We start from the raw sequence: 14,094 nt of genomic DNA, 5'->3' as shown, positions 1-14,094 counted from the left end.
TGTTTTCACACTGCTGTAAAGAACTACCCCAGACTGCGTAATCTATAAACAAAAGAGGTTTAATTGACTCACAGTTATGCACGATTGGGGAGGCCTCAAGAAACTTACAATTATGGTGTAATGGGAAGGGGAAATAAGGCGCCTTCTTCACAAGGCTGTTGGAGGGAGAATGAACGCAGGAGGAACTACCAAACTCTTATAAAACCATCAGACCTCATGAAAACTCATTCATTACCATGAGAACAGAGTGGGGGAATCCTGCGCAATGATTCAATTACCTCCACTTTGTCTCTCCCTTGGCAGGAGGGGATTATAATTCAAGATGAGATTTGGGTAGGGACATAAAGCCTAACCATATCATTTGCAGAAGGATGTAAAAAATATTTACCATCTAGCCCTTTACAGGGAAGTATGGCCGTTTTTGATAGAACACTATTTCTAAGAAACCGTCATTTGTATACTTTAAAAACAATATATGAGGACAAGAAACTAGGGAGGTTTTCTCTTTCCAAAATTGCCTTTCCCATCCCAATTTCAATAAACTCTGGCTAAAACTTTCAGAACGCTAGAAGGTAACAAAGAAGGAAATCATAAACACTGAGTATCCTGCTATCCAGAGATAGCCATGGCTTTCTTTCAAATTGTTTTCTTTTTCTTTTATTTGAGACATCTTTTTCTGTGGTTCTGCTGCCCAGGCTGGAATGCAGTGCCATGATGATGGCTCACTTCAGCCTCAACATTTGGGGCTCAGAAGATCCTCCTACGTTGACCTTGCAAGTAGCTAGGATTGTGGGCCTGTACAACCATGCCTAGCTTAATTTTTATTGCCTTTTTTTTTATAGAGATGGGGTCTTGCTATGTTGCCCAGGCTGATTTCAAACTCCTGGCCTCAAGTGATCTTCCTGCCTCAGCCTCCACAAGTGTTGGGATTATAGATGTAAGCCACCCTGTGTGGCCCAGAGCTTTTATCTATGTGCTTATATGTATATGTGATTTTCCCCAAAATAAAATAATATTGTATATGCTGCTTTATTAATTGATTTTTGACTTAATATATTTTGTACATTTTCCCATGCTAACGACTATATATTTATATCATTTTAATGGCTATTTATTTGATTTTTAAATTTTCCATAATTTATTTAGCTGGTGAATTTTTATTCTAGAACAGCGCTCTTTTCACCATTAAGAGTTTCTGCAAAATTTTTAAAATAGTCATTTCACCTTTTTAAATGAATTTTTACTGGGAATAACAATATCAACGTTGCTAAAAGGAGAGCTGCTCTGGCTGAAGAAGGGTGAATGGCTGCAGTTACATGCTTGGCCTCTCTGTGCAAATGTGGTTCCTTAGGTTCAAAACTATAGATACTTTATCCTGCTAATTGGCTCGTTTGTGCTCTTCTTCTCTATCCCCTAGCTTGCTATTTTAAGGGAGTTTTCTACTTGGAAATTCTTTTTTTTCTTTTGAGGTGGAGTCTTGCTCTGTCACCCAGGCTGGAGTGCAGTGGCACAATCTCATTGGAAGCTCCGTCTTCTGAGTTCCAGTGAGTCTTCTGTCTCAGCCTCCTGAGTAGCTGGGATTACAGGCACCCGCCACCACGCCAGTTAATTTTTGTATTTTTTTAGAGACAGGGTTTTGCCATTTTGGCCAGGCTGTTCTTGAACTCCTGACCTCAAGTTATCTGCCTGTCTCAGCCTCCCAAAATCTTGGGATTACAGGCACAAGTCACTGTGCCCAGGCTGGAAAGCTCTTGATTGGGTTTATCAACCATCTCTAGCCAGAAATTGAAGAATGATATTTGGTGTTAAATGCATACAAGCCAAGCGGGCACGTTGGTTCATGCCTGTAATCCCAGCATTTTGGGAGGCCATGGCGGGTTTATCACAAGGTCAGGTGATCGAGACCATCCTGGCTAACATGGTGAAACCCCGTCTGTAATAAAAATACGAAAAATTAGCCGGGCGTGGTTGCGGGCACCTGGAATCCTAGCTACTTGGCAGGCTAAGGCAGAGGGATGGCATGAACCCGGGAGGTGGAGCTTGCAGCCAAGACAGGGCCACTACACTCCAGCCTGGGACACAGAATGAGACCCACCTCAAAAAAAAAATTCATAAAAGCCTTTGTTTCGTGTAGAACTAGTCTTAAAGATCAGAAAAAAGACATATACCAGTGATACTGTTCCAGTTTCAGAGCAGCATTCTGACAATGAATATTATGTTAATGGTAAAATATATTCAATAAAACATCGATTTTTGCTATTCAATGGCACTTTGCCACACAAGTGATCATAGAGCCAGTAGATTACAAAAGCTTACTATAATTTTTAGGGACATTTTTATTCCAACATTTTGTGAAAGGTGAACTGCCCTATTACCAAATGCGGTGGCAGGCCACTGCACTCCAGCCTGGGAGACACAGCAAGACTCCGTCTCAAAAAAAAAAAAAAAAAAAAAAAAAAAAAAAATTATTAAAACCATTCTAGATTTTTATTTTATTGATGTTTCTCACCTTCACATTCTATAATATACAATGTTTATCTTGGAATGACAATTCCCTGCTGCACAAAAAGAAAACTGAAAACCAAATCTTCTCTAAGAGAAAAGCAAGCTCATTATGTAAACAGCAGCCTGGTCTCATTCAGAATATGTCACATAAATAGCAAACCATCAAACAAGAAATGTAAATTTTTATACTTATGCTGTAATTGAAAATTGTATTATACATTAGTGAAGTCACCTACTAATTTAATCACAATGGGTTCCTATAAAATCTCATTTTGAAAAGTTGAGTGCAATTCAGGAGAGGGGGCTATGAGAATTGCAATCATGGAAATCTAAGTTTGGACTCAGACTTTAGCAATGTCTGCAAGTCAGTTTTCATTGCCCCTCAGACATGCCTTTCAAATCTTTGATGTTATCTGTATTTGAATTGATCAGCCCAATCTCTCATCTGGGGAGAGGAGATGAGATCAGCCAGCATTCAGGACCCTGGTTCAATAACAATGTCCAGAAGATGGTGCCATCTGAAAGTTTTCTGGGCTTTCTCTTTTCTTTCTGATTAGAGCATAGAAACATGTTCATTCCTTTGTTCATTTTTTAAAAATTCAACAAGTATTTACTTAGCACTGTATATGTCTAGCCTTGTGCTATTAACTGAGGACACAAAGGGAGCTGAAACACAGTTTGTGATTTCAAGGTGATGTCAGTCTAGAGGGGATAATAGAAGAACAATTGCACCAATATATGTGCAATTCCAAACTGTGATACATGCAAAAAGAAAGACAGAGAGTGCTATGAGAGTAAAGAACACATCTAGTGCTATTGTTTAAATGTGTCTCCCAAAATTTATGTGTTGGAAACTTACTTTCTAATGAATCAGTGTTGAGAGGTGAGAACTTTATGAAGTGATAAGGTCTCATAAATTTTAAGAGGGGATTAAGGTTTGTTATTGTAAGAGTGGGTTTGTTATAAGAGTAAGTCTGACCCTTTCTTGCTCGCTTGCATTCTCTTGCCCTTCTGCATTATGGAATGATGCAGGCCCCACTCCTGCCTCCCGATGGTCTCCTCAGGCCCAGCTCAGCCCACACAATGGCCATTCCGGGCCAAGTTTGTCCCATTTTGGCGACCTCTCCAGGCCTAGAAGCTCCTCAAATTGGCCTCTCCAGACTGGACTGCTGCCTCCCAGCGTCATCTCCAGGCCCAGCTCTTCCTCCTGGCTGGGTCTACAGGCCCAACTCCTGCCTCACAGCAACCTCTTTGGACTCAGCTCCCGCCCAGATCCTGGCGGCCTTTGTAGGCCCAAAACTTCGTCAAGCGAACCTCTCCAGACCCAGCTCAGGCATCACGGTGACCTCTCCAGGAGGCTCAGCTCCTGCCCTCCGACGGAGTCTCCAGGCCCCGAAACTTACTCCAGGTGGCTCCTCGAGTCCCAGCTAGGGCCACCCAGTGGCCTCTGCAGGCCGCCACATCATCCTGAGGTCAGCCTCTACAAGCCCAGCTCTGGCCTTCCTGGCGGCCTCTCCAGATGCACACTGGACCTCAAGTGGACCCCTCCAGGGCCAACTCCTGCCTTCCGTCCGCCTGTAGAGGCCCATTCTCAGCCTCTCTCGTGGAGGCCTCTCCAGGCCCAGCCCTTCCCCTTCCTCCTGGCTGTGTTGACAGGCCCGACTCCCGCCTCGCAACAAGCAAGTTCTGGGCTCAGCTCCTGCCCAGCTCCCGGCAGCCTTTGTAGGCCTAAACCTTTCTCCAGGAAGAGCTCTGTAGGCCTACCTTTTGCCTTCCAGTGGCCTGCAAAGACCCAGCTCCAGCTAGAGAACAGCCTCTGCAGGCCCCACGCTTGCCTCCCAGGGCCCTGTCCAGGCCCGACTCTCACCACACGGGGGCTTCCAGGATTCAGGTTCCAGCCTGCCAGGAATCATCGGCAGGCCCAGTTCCTCCTGCACCGTGGCCTGTTTCAGCCCAACTCATGCCTCTCGCGGCCCGCCCAGAGGCATGAGCTCCTGCCTCACACTGGCCTCTCTGGGTTGAGGTCCTCCCTCATGCTTTACCGTTAGGGCCCAGCTCATGCCTCTTGTGGCCTTTCCAGGCCCAGCCCATGCCTGGGGGCCACCTCTCCCGGCCCAGCCTCTACCTCGCAGTGGGCCCTCTCCGGGCCTGCCTCTTGCCTTGCCATGGCCGAGCTTCTGCCCTGCAGAAGTGTGTGCAGGCCCAGCTCCTGCCTACCAGTGACCTCCATAGGCCATGCTCGTGTCTCCATGGCGGCCTTTACAGTCCTAGTGTTTGTTGCTTTGTATCCTCTCCAGGCCCTGCCCTTCCTCCAGTCGGTCTGCCCGGCCCGGCTCTTCCTCCCAGCCACCTCTGCCAGACCAATTTGCCATCAAGTCGGCCTCTCTGGGGCCGGCTCCTGCCTCCTGGCGGCCTCTTCAGGCCCAAGTCATCCTCAAATTGGCCTCCCCTGGCCCAGCTCTCGCCTCTAGGGGGGACTCTCCTGGTGAACAACTTCATCCCTTCAGACTTTCCAGACCCAGCTCTCTTGCCTCCCCATGGCCTTTTTAGGCCCAGCCCAGTGCAGGCCTCTTGGCGGCCTTCCAAGGCCCCGCTTTTGACTTTTGGCGGCCTCTTCAGGTCCAGAACTTACTACCTCCAGTCAGCCTTTCCAGGCCAGCCTCCTGCTTCCGGGAGGCCCATATACAGGCCCAGGCTCTGCCTTGCAGTGGACTTTCCCACGCCCAGGCTGCAGCCTCACTGCGGCCTCCCCATTCAGAAGCTCCTGCCTTCTGGCAGGTTCTACGTGCCTCGCTCCTGCCTCCCAATGGTCTCCTCAGGCCCAGCTCACCCCTCACAACGGCCTTTCCAGGCCCAGTTTGTCCACTTTTGGCGTCCCCTCCAGACCTCATGTGATCTACCCACCTCAGCCTCCCAAAGTACTGGGATTATAGGCGTGAACCACCACACCCAGTGGAAAGAAAGAATTCTTATATTGAAGTATGCTGCAGTCATATGAGATAGGTGCTTGAATAGAGTCTGGACGCTGGTCTATTTCACATATATTATTTTCCTCCACAGCTGACAGCCATCATTTTGAAGATTACTGATCATCTTTTGTAACCCTCACCAAGAGAAACATCAATATACCAATTTCTAGGCTACTGTGCAACAAAGATGCCGGCCTGAGAACTAGCCTCCACCAATCAGATGTACCAGTAGGAGGCTTTGATTCATCTTAGGCGCTGGAGAAAAAGGCTTTGTGCAGGGTTCCCCTAATTGCTGGTGGAAGGGATGATACAGCTGACTAGCGTTTGGGGCATAAGAGGCAACAGAGGTATTTACCCCAGTGGTTTCAAGGCAGAAGTGACACTGGGGACAGAGGAGAGGTGGCACTCTCTTGTGCTCATGGTAGCACATGGTAGTATTATGTTTGGCCACTTGGTTAGGATGATCACTGTCAGATTGCTCCACTGTAAATGTATATTTTTGACTTTAGCAGGTAAGCTTGTAGTACGTAATCTGTGCTTTGCCATCTGTGAACATCTTTTTCTTTAAATGATTTTAGGCTGGGCGCAGCGACTCACACCTGTAGTCTCAACACTTTGGGAGGCTGTGGTGAGTGGATCACCTGAGGCCGGGAGTTTGAAACCAGCCTGAGCAACAGGGAGAAACCCTGTCTCTACTAAAAATACAAAATTACCCGGGCGTGATGGTGCATGCTTGCAATCCTAGCTACTTGGGAGGCTGAGGCAGGAGAATCGCTTGAATCTGGGAGGCAGAGGTTGTAGTGAGCCAAGATCATACTATTGCACTCCAGCGTGGGTGAAACTCCATCTCAAAAAAAATTAAAAATTAAATTAATACTTTTCACCATGTAATTGTTGTGTCTAACGGTGCTTTTTACCTGGCAACATCTTTTTAACAAACTGTTTTCTTCTTATGTCAGCCCAAATTAGTAGCTGTTGCTTGCAGCTAAGAACTCTGATTTAGTGAGCTGTCACTTGTGAGTAAGAAACAGCCTGCAACTAGAAGACCTGAGTGCTAGTTTGGGTTCATTAACTGGCCGTGAGAGCCTGAGCAGGTTCTTGACCCTGAGTGTGGTGCTGGCAGAACCAGTCAAAACACACTTCCCTGGATTTTCACTTCTGCTCACTTTGTTCCTTGCCTCTTTTTCTCTGCTCAATTCTCTTGTCCATGGAATAATAGGACAATGGGTAAAGGGGAAAGGGAAGAAGATGGGAAAAAGGATGAAGAGTTCTACTACACAACGTTGCCCCAGATCAGTCTAAGAAATCCAGTCAGTTCAGTTCTCAAGCTTCATGTAATTCAAAGACCAATGCAATGGGAGCCTATTCTTTTGGGAACGCGCAGCTTGGTGGACTATAATGTATGTAGCTTTTGTTGGATGCCTGCATGTGGATTTCCCATTTCCAATTCCAGCCTGTCTCCTTTTCTGCATGTAAGCTCCTTTAGGGAAATGAAGCCCTTCCACATAGTGGAAGCATATAATAGTTTTCAAATGGATGACAAATAAATACCAACTCATATATAAATATAATCACCCTTAAATTTAGGTCTCTTGACCTATATGTGTTTGTATGTATATGTGTATATCTCTATGTATGATGATGCTTCAATGAGGTAGTAATGCATATATTATAATCTCTGTGCATCAAATAAGGAAACTGTCACACCAAGTGGTCATTTCGGTTCACCCAGTTTCTGATCAATGGCAGAGGTAGAAGCAATTTTTCAATTTCTGGATAATTTCTCTTCAATATAACTAAGTTGTGTGAAAAACAAGAATTAGTTTAAAGAAGAATACACCAGGTATGGCCCATGTAGACCTTAGTTAGAATCTTCACTCAGACCACTGTGGGCATGATACATTTCTTACTCACACAGCCACCTGCTTACCACTGAGCCATCACCTCACAGCTGGGCCAATAAACAGCAGAGTGTCCAAGACTCGAGCCACACCCGGCTGGGTGTGGGTGACCAAGATCTTGCACCTGATTGCCAATTCCCTTAAATGCCCTTGGTTTATAGTGTAATTGATGTGTCATAGGCTTCATCCTGTGATTTGTTACAGCCTCATAGATTAACGGGGTTTTGGCAGAGCCATGTTTTTCTGCTGTTCTCTCTGGCAGGAGAGTGTTTGTTCAGCAAACAAGAAGGAAGCAGGTTGAGATGAAAACACAGAGATTCAGTCTTCCCTTGTGTCTCTTCCCATCTGGGCAGGACTGAATCAGCCAGCATTGATGAGGTTTGGTGATGTGGGTTCCATCATGACCTATTCCTTTCGTGTCCCAGGAGAGCTGTAGTGGCCCCCTTCAGCTTTCTAAGGAACTAGAGGTTTAAACGGATTTATGAAAATTTGCTGGTATAGAAGACCTATCTGAGTTTCCCAGAAAAAAAACACAATAAAATATAATGCAGCCTGTTGACAAAATGAGCCAATGGTGACCAAAGTCAGAACACTTACCTCTGGGAGTGTGTACTGACAAAGAAGAAGTCATTGAAATGGGCCTTCCATTAAGGAAACATTGTATATCATGACCTGAGTGGCAGTTATGTGTGTGTGCATATTTAAACAGACGTACAGTTAAGATTTAGATACTTTACACTCTGTATATTATAATCTTATTAAGTTTCTTCTTCTTAAAATACAGACTCTTGTAATGACAAGAACATCATTTTCAGGGCCACCTTCTCATTGTTCATATTTTAGTTCTCTTCACTTCTCAGTGATGCCTTCGCTGACCGTGGCTAGAGTACCCCACACTCCCCTCTGCACTTTATCCAATTACCTGACTTATTTTCTTTATCACAATTATCATTATCTGAAAATGGTGTATTTACTGACTTATTTATTGGCTTTGTCTCACCACTAGCATGTAGATTCTGTGACGGCAGAGTTTCTGGTGGTCATTTTTCCTGTGCAATCCCCAGCAGGAGACATGTGCTGATTGTATGACTGACTGCAGTGGAGACACATGAGCTGGTGTAAGGACTCAGTTACTGGACAAGTGTTACCAAAATGAGATCATGAGATCATAGGATGCTCATGGTTGGGACCCGGGGCTGTGGTCAAAGACAAAAGTGAGAGTTAAACAGGCCAAAGTCCAACATACTGGGCACTAAATAAGTGGAGGTCACAATCAAGCACTAGTGGTCACCAAGCCAGCTGTGAGGGTAGCTCAGAACTGCAGGGAGAACCCTGCCTTCCCCAGCCAAGGCATGGCCCTGCTGGCAGGTCAGTTTAGAGATTTGAACCTTCCTCCTGAGGTTAGAACAGACCAGTGTTTCTCAACCAGGAGCAAGTTTAAGTTTATTTTGCAAAGGATAGCTGACAATATCTGAAGACAATTTTAGTTATCACAAGTAGGCGAAGGAGCTACTGGCATTTAATAATGAGAGGACAGGGTAGTTGCCAGACATCCTACAATACAAGGGACAGCCTCCAACCTTCCTCAGAGAAGAATCATCCAGGCCAAAATATCAGTAGTGCCCAGGGTAAGAAACCTTGGACTCGAGGGTAGGGCACCCCACCTGAAGAAGGAAGAAATCAGGATCTTGCTTTAAAAATGTATAAATACTGTGCTCTTACACTTTTGAAAGCAAAGGACCCAATTCTTTCTCCTTTCTTTCTTTCTTTCTTGGCCTAGTCTCACTCTGTTTTCCAGGTTGGAGTGCAGTGTCTCAGCTCACTGCAACCTCCACCTTCCAGGTTCAAGTGATTCTCCTGCCTCAGCCTCCCGAGTAGCTGGTATTACAGGCATGTGCCATCATGCCCAGCTAATTTTTGTATTTTTAGTAGAGATGGGGATTCATCATGTCGGCCATGGCTGGTCTCAAACTCCTGACCTGAAGTGATTCACCTGCGTCGACCTCCCATAGTGCTGTGATTACAGGGGTGAGCCACCATGCCTGGCCAGGACACGGATTTTTTGAGAAAAACAATTTCTATCCACAAGCCAGTTTTTATGGCTGTACCTTTCTTCACAGAGGCTGATCAATATTTAGACTTGTTTTAGAGTGGTATTCTAGAATTTAAAACTTACACCTGATTTGAGTTTCCCTCACTGGATGAGCCCCTAACTCCTGACAACCAGTCATTCTTGGGCTCCAGTTCAATTTCTTTAATGAAGCTCTCTAATTTAATTCATATTTCCCACCTCTCTATTAAGTGATACGTAGGCTAATTGAGTCTAATATTTGAACCAAACACATTTAATGACTGTCCCTTCATTCAGGCCTTGGCAGATGGGTGCCCAATTGGATAACCTAGACCCCCAGTAAAGTCAATAGTTAAGGTGAAGTTAATCCATCTGCTGCCTTCTTCTCCACTGGGGCTGGAGCCTCTTGCGTGAGACAGGCTTTATCACCAGTGATTATGTTTCTCAAGCCAGTGGATTCAGTACTTCGGCTATATCTCATGCCTTGACACTAGACATCAGAGAAGGTAAATTGTGGACTCAATTTAGAGGCCAGCTTACGTAGCTGCTGGAACATTTAGTTCATGTTTTATAGCAAAGGTGAAGTATGACTCCGTTCCCATCATACACATATATTACAATAAAAGGGGTATCAGGGTTTAGTGTTTTTAAAGGCTAGTCATAAAAGATGAATAACGAGGCAGTTTAAAGCTAAAGACAGCTGCCAAGTTGAATGGCCAAGATGGCTATCAAACACCCACAGTGGAGAAAACCCATTCCTCCGAGACCACCATCCAAAAAATTACCACAATTCAGCATATTTAAATATGTCACTTAATATATTGCTTCTATAAATTTGCAGGCCTGTGAAGTTGAGACCATTTCCTGAGATAATAAATGAGATCGAGTTTTAACCAATGCAAATGCAAGTAGAAATTCCCCAAGGATGCAAAGAGGCATTACACTCTGAATCAAGGTTGGGGTGTCGGCTGGGGGGGCTGAGGTGGGACAGACTCTGCCACAGGGTTGAGCTTGTCCTTCTTTCAGAGGGATGTCTCTTTACCTTGCTGTATCTGCCAACTGGGAGAGCACATTGACGTGGAAATGTAGCTGAATCCAGGGCCAAGAGGCTCATGTTTTTGTCAGAGCTGTGCTACTAAAATTCTGTTTGATCTCAGAGGAGACACACCTACTTGGGCATTGGAGGCTGTTCTCATCTGTAGAAATATGGGCTAGAGAACACATACCTCAGGGTTCTTTCTAGACCTAGTGTTCCCTAATGTATTCTTTCTTATTTTTTGTCAAGATTTATGAGAGCAATGTGCCTCTTTCCCTCCCAGCAACAGCTCCCAGTCCCAGATATCCTTTGGAAATTGTGTGGCACACAAATTTTCTGTAACCTATTTGTGCTTTTTGAATGGTTGTGGTGGATGCATGGGGTTTGCTAGTATCTCCTCCTGTAGAATACCATTGTCTTACTAGCTAGGTTCCTCAGGGTACTATTAACACTGCGTTGTTCAGGTAACCTCAGGGTATACTTGGGTCATAGTTAGATCCTTATGAAGTGAAGGGTGAATTCTCAAATAGAAGATCACAGAAAATAAAAGGCCTTCATGAAGAATCTGGCTAAAACTAAAGCCAAATGCAGGTTTAAAGAGAGGATCCATATGCAGTTAGGGAGCTGTGTTTGGAAGAAATCGTGGGTGACCCTATCTCCATGGCTTGCTCATGGGGAAGGGTAGTGCCCACATTTGGTGTCAATTAAAAAGTGCTGAACACCAACTAGGCTCTAGGACTGTGCCAGAGGGTGGTACTTACCCTTGATTTGCTCATAGCATCTTAGGGAAATGGGAAGAAATCATTTCACAACAGTGTCATGGTATGATAATACAGGTAAATATGTATATTTTGCTTGCTGAACTGGTTGGAGCCTTGTTAGATTTGCCTTTTACTAGCACCTTATTTCCAGATGCCTTCTCAAATGTCTGCCAGTGGATTGGCTTTTGTAGCAGGGACATCCACCCTCAACATAAGCACAGAAACTAAAAGCTTTAATTTACTAACCTAGGAAGGGTTTGTTTAATGTTAGCCTTCTCTCTGTATCAATATTGAATAAATCTCTCAACATACCTATTGCCCACACGTACACATACAGACACATACTCGTCTGAGGCAGTGGGTCTCAACTGGGAGTGCTTTTTGGCCATGTCTAGAGACATTTGGATTATCACAACTGGGGTGTTGGTAACTGCTGGCATCTCATGGGGAAAGGCCAGGGACATTGCTGAACATTCCATGATTCATAGGATAGCCCTGAATACCCCATGATTCACAGGAGAGCCACAGAAATTCTGGCCAAAGGCAGTTGCTATGGACTGAAATTTTCAGGTCCTTAAATTTCATGTTGACACTCTAATCTCAATGTGATGATATTAGGAGGTGGAGCCTTTGGTAGGTAATTAAGTCATGATGGTGGAGTTCCAATGAATGGGATTAATACTCTTTTAAAAACACACAAGAGAGCTTTTTTTGTCTCTCTCTGCAGCCATCAGAATATTTCTCTGAGAGCTAAAAATCTGCTTCCAAGATGCCGCACTCACACCACTGGCAAGCTCATTGAGGATACCCTGAGAAGATGACCATCTCCAAAACAGGAGTTGAAACTTCACAAAACACCAGATCTGCTGGTCACTTGATCTTGGAATTCCCAGTCTCCAGAAATGTGAAGAATAGATTTCTGTTGCATAAACCGTCCACTCTATGACATTTCGGTTATAGCAGCCTGAATTAAGACAGTTTATTTAACATAAACTCAAACAGTTGAAAAATAATAAAAACTATCTTACATATGTTGCAACTTTGGTCTTAACATATCAAAATAACTGGTTCCACTGATTTTTTTTTTTAAGTAGCAAATTACTTTGATGTGGATTGGTGGAGTCACAGGTGAAGTGTGCTGCCAGTTGATTAATGCAGGAATTGTGTGCTCAGGATGCTGAGCCTGAGCAGGGGTGACAACCAATGTGGACTGAAGCAGCCATCACAGAAGGTGGTCATAATAATGGCACGTAACTTGGTAAAGAAAATTTACTCAAATCTGAGTCTGGGAACAATGTGACAATTGGGGTCAAGAAGATAAGAAAAAACCAGCAGAAAACCTGGGAAAGAAAACTCAGAAAACTAGAAGGAGAGCCAAGAAGAAGAAAAAGTGAAGCAAGTATTTCATGGAGGAGGGATGATCAATTATGACAAATGCGGCTGAGGGGTTAAAGAGAATGGGAACACTCAATTTTCATGTTGAGATCTCTTGAGAGTTCAGTAGAGATTCAAAGAGAAAGCAGAGAGAGAAAGTACAGACTCATTTGAGAGATTTTGTTATGAAGGGGAATAGAGAAATAGGGCTGTAGCTAGAAGGCAGTTGTGAGACCAGTAAGTGTATGCTGCTTGCTTTTCCTGGTGGGAGATATTATAGCATGTTGGCATGCTGATGGTAATGAGCCACTAAAGAGGAAAATATTTGTGATGAAGAAGTGAATGGAGAAAATTGCTTGAACAGTATTTTTGAGTTTGTGAGAGGGGTAGAACCTCGGGTATAAGGGAAGCATTTGACTATGGTGGAATCACAGATAATTCTTTTGCATTGTGTTAGCAATCTATTGCCATATGACAAATCGCCCCCAAATTTAGAAGCTTGAAAAACCCACATTTATTATTTCACACAATATATGCTGATCAGGAATTTAGCAGCCTCTAAGATCTGCTATGAGGTCGCAGTGAAGATGTTGGCCAAGGCTGGAACCATTAGAAGACTTGTCCGGGAGGTAATGATCTGCTTCCAAAATAGCACATTCTCAGGATTGGCAAGCTCATATTGGCTGCTGGTTGGAAGCCTGAGCTCCTCACTAATGGACTCCTTCATAGGGCTACTTGCATGTATTCACAACATAGCACTTTTCCCCAGAGCAAATGATCCAAGAAAGAACAAGTCAGAAGCTGCAGTGCTTTTACAATCTAGCCTGGGAAGCCACACACGTTCAGTGCCTTCACAATCTATTTTTTAGGACCAAGTCATTAAGTCCTCAGTGTAGGGAAGAGATTTTAAATTTTTTGAAGACACTAGTGTCAAGGGTTTGTGCACATATTCTTAAACCACCACACTGTAGCAATAGGAAGAAAGCCAGTGGATGTGTCCACAGATGCCAGTATTACACCCATGGATGCTGGTGGATATAGAGATGGCAATTGGTGGACTTTTCTGAGCGCTTCTATGTCTTCAATAAAATAGGAAGCAAGGCCATCAGATGAGAGTGGCTATGGGGAGAAGATGTTGGAATGGGAAAGTGAATGAACTGGTAGGACTTTCAGGTCAATTAGAGGCTCCCTCAAGGTTAGTGGTAATGAATTTAAGCAACGAAAATCAACAGTGTGGATTTTTTCCTCCAAGTGGGCTCAGCTAAGAGCATAGATTGTGAGAAAAAATACTCTGACCTCCATGAAGAGAGATCAGGGCTTTTCCTTTTTATTTAAGTATTCACACAGATTTTCCTCTTTATTTTATATTTTTTGAGACAGGGTCTCACTCTGTTGCCCAGACTGAAGTGCAGCGGCATGATCATGGCTCACTGGAGCCTCAACTTCCCAGGCTCAGGTGATCCTTCCACGTTAGCCT

This window comes from Macaca thibetana, chromosome 3 (genome assembly GCF_024542745.1).
Source record: "Macaca thibetana thibetana isolate TM-01 chromosome 3, ASM2454274v1, whole genome shotgun sequence".
NCBI lineage: Eukaryota > Metazoa > Chordata > Mammalia > Primates > Cercopithecidae > Macaca > Macaca thibetana.
The sequence above is the reverse complement of the archived record's forward strand: the minus strand, read 5'-3'. Positions refer to the sequence as shown.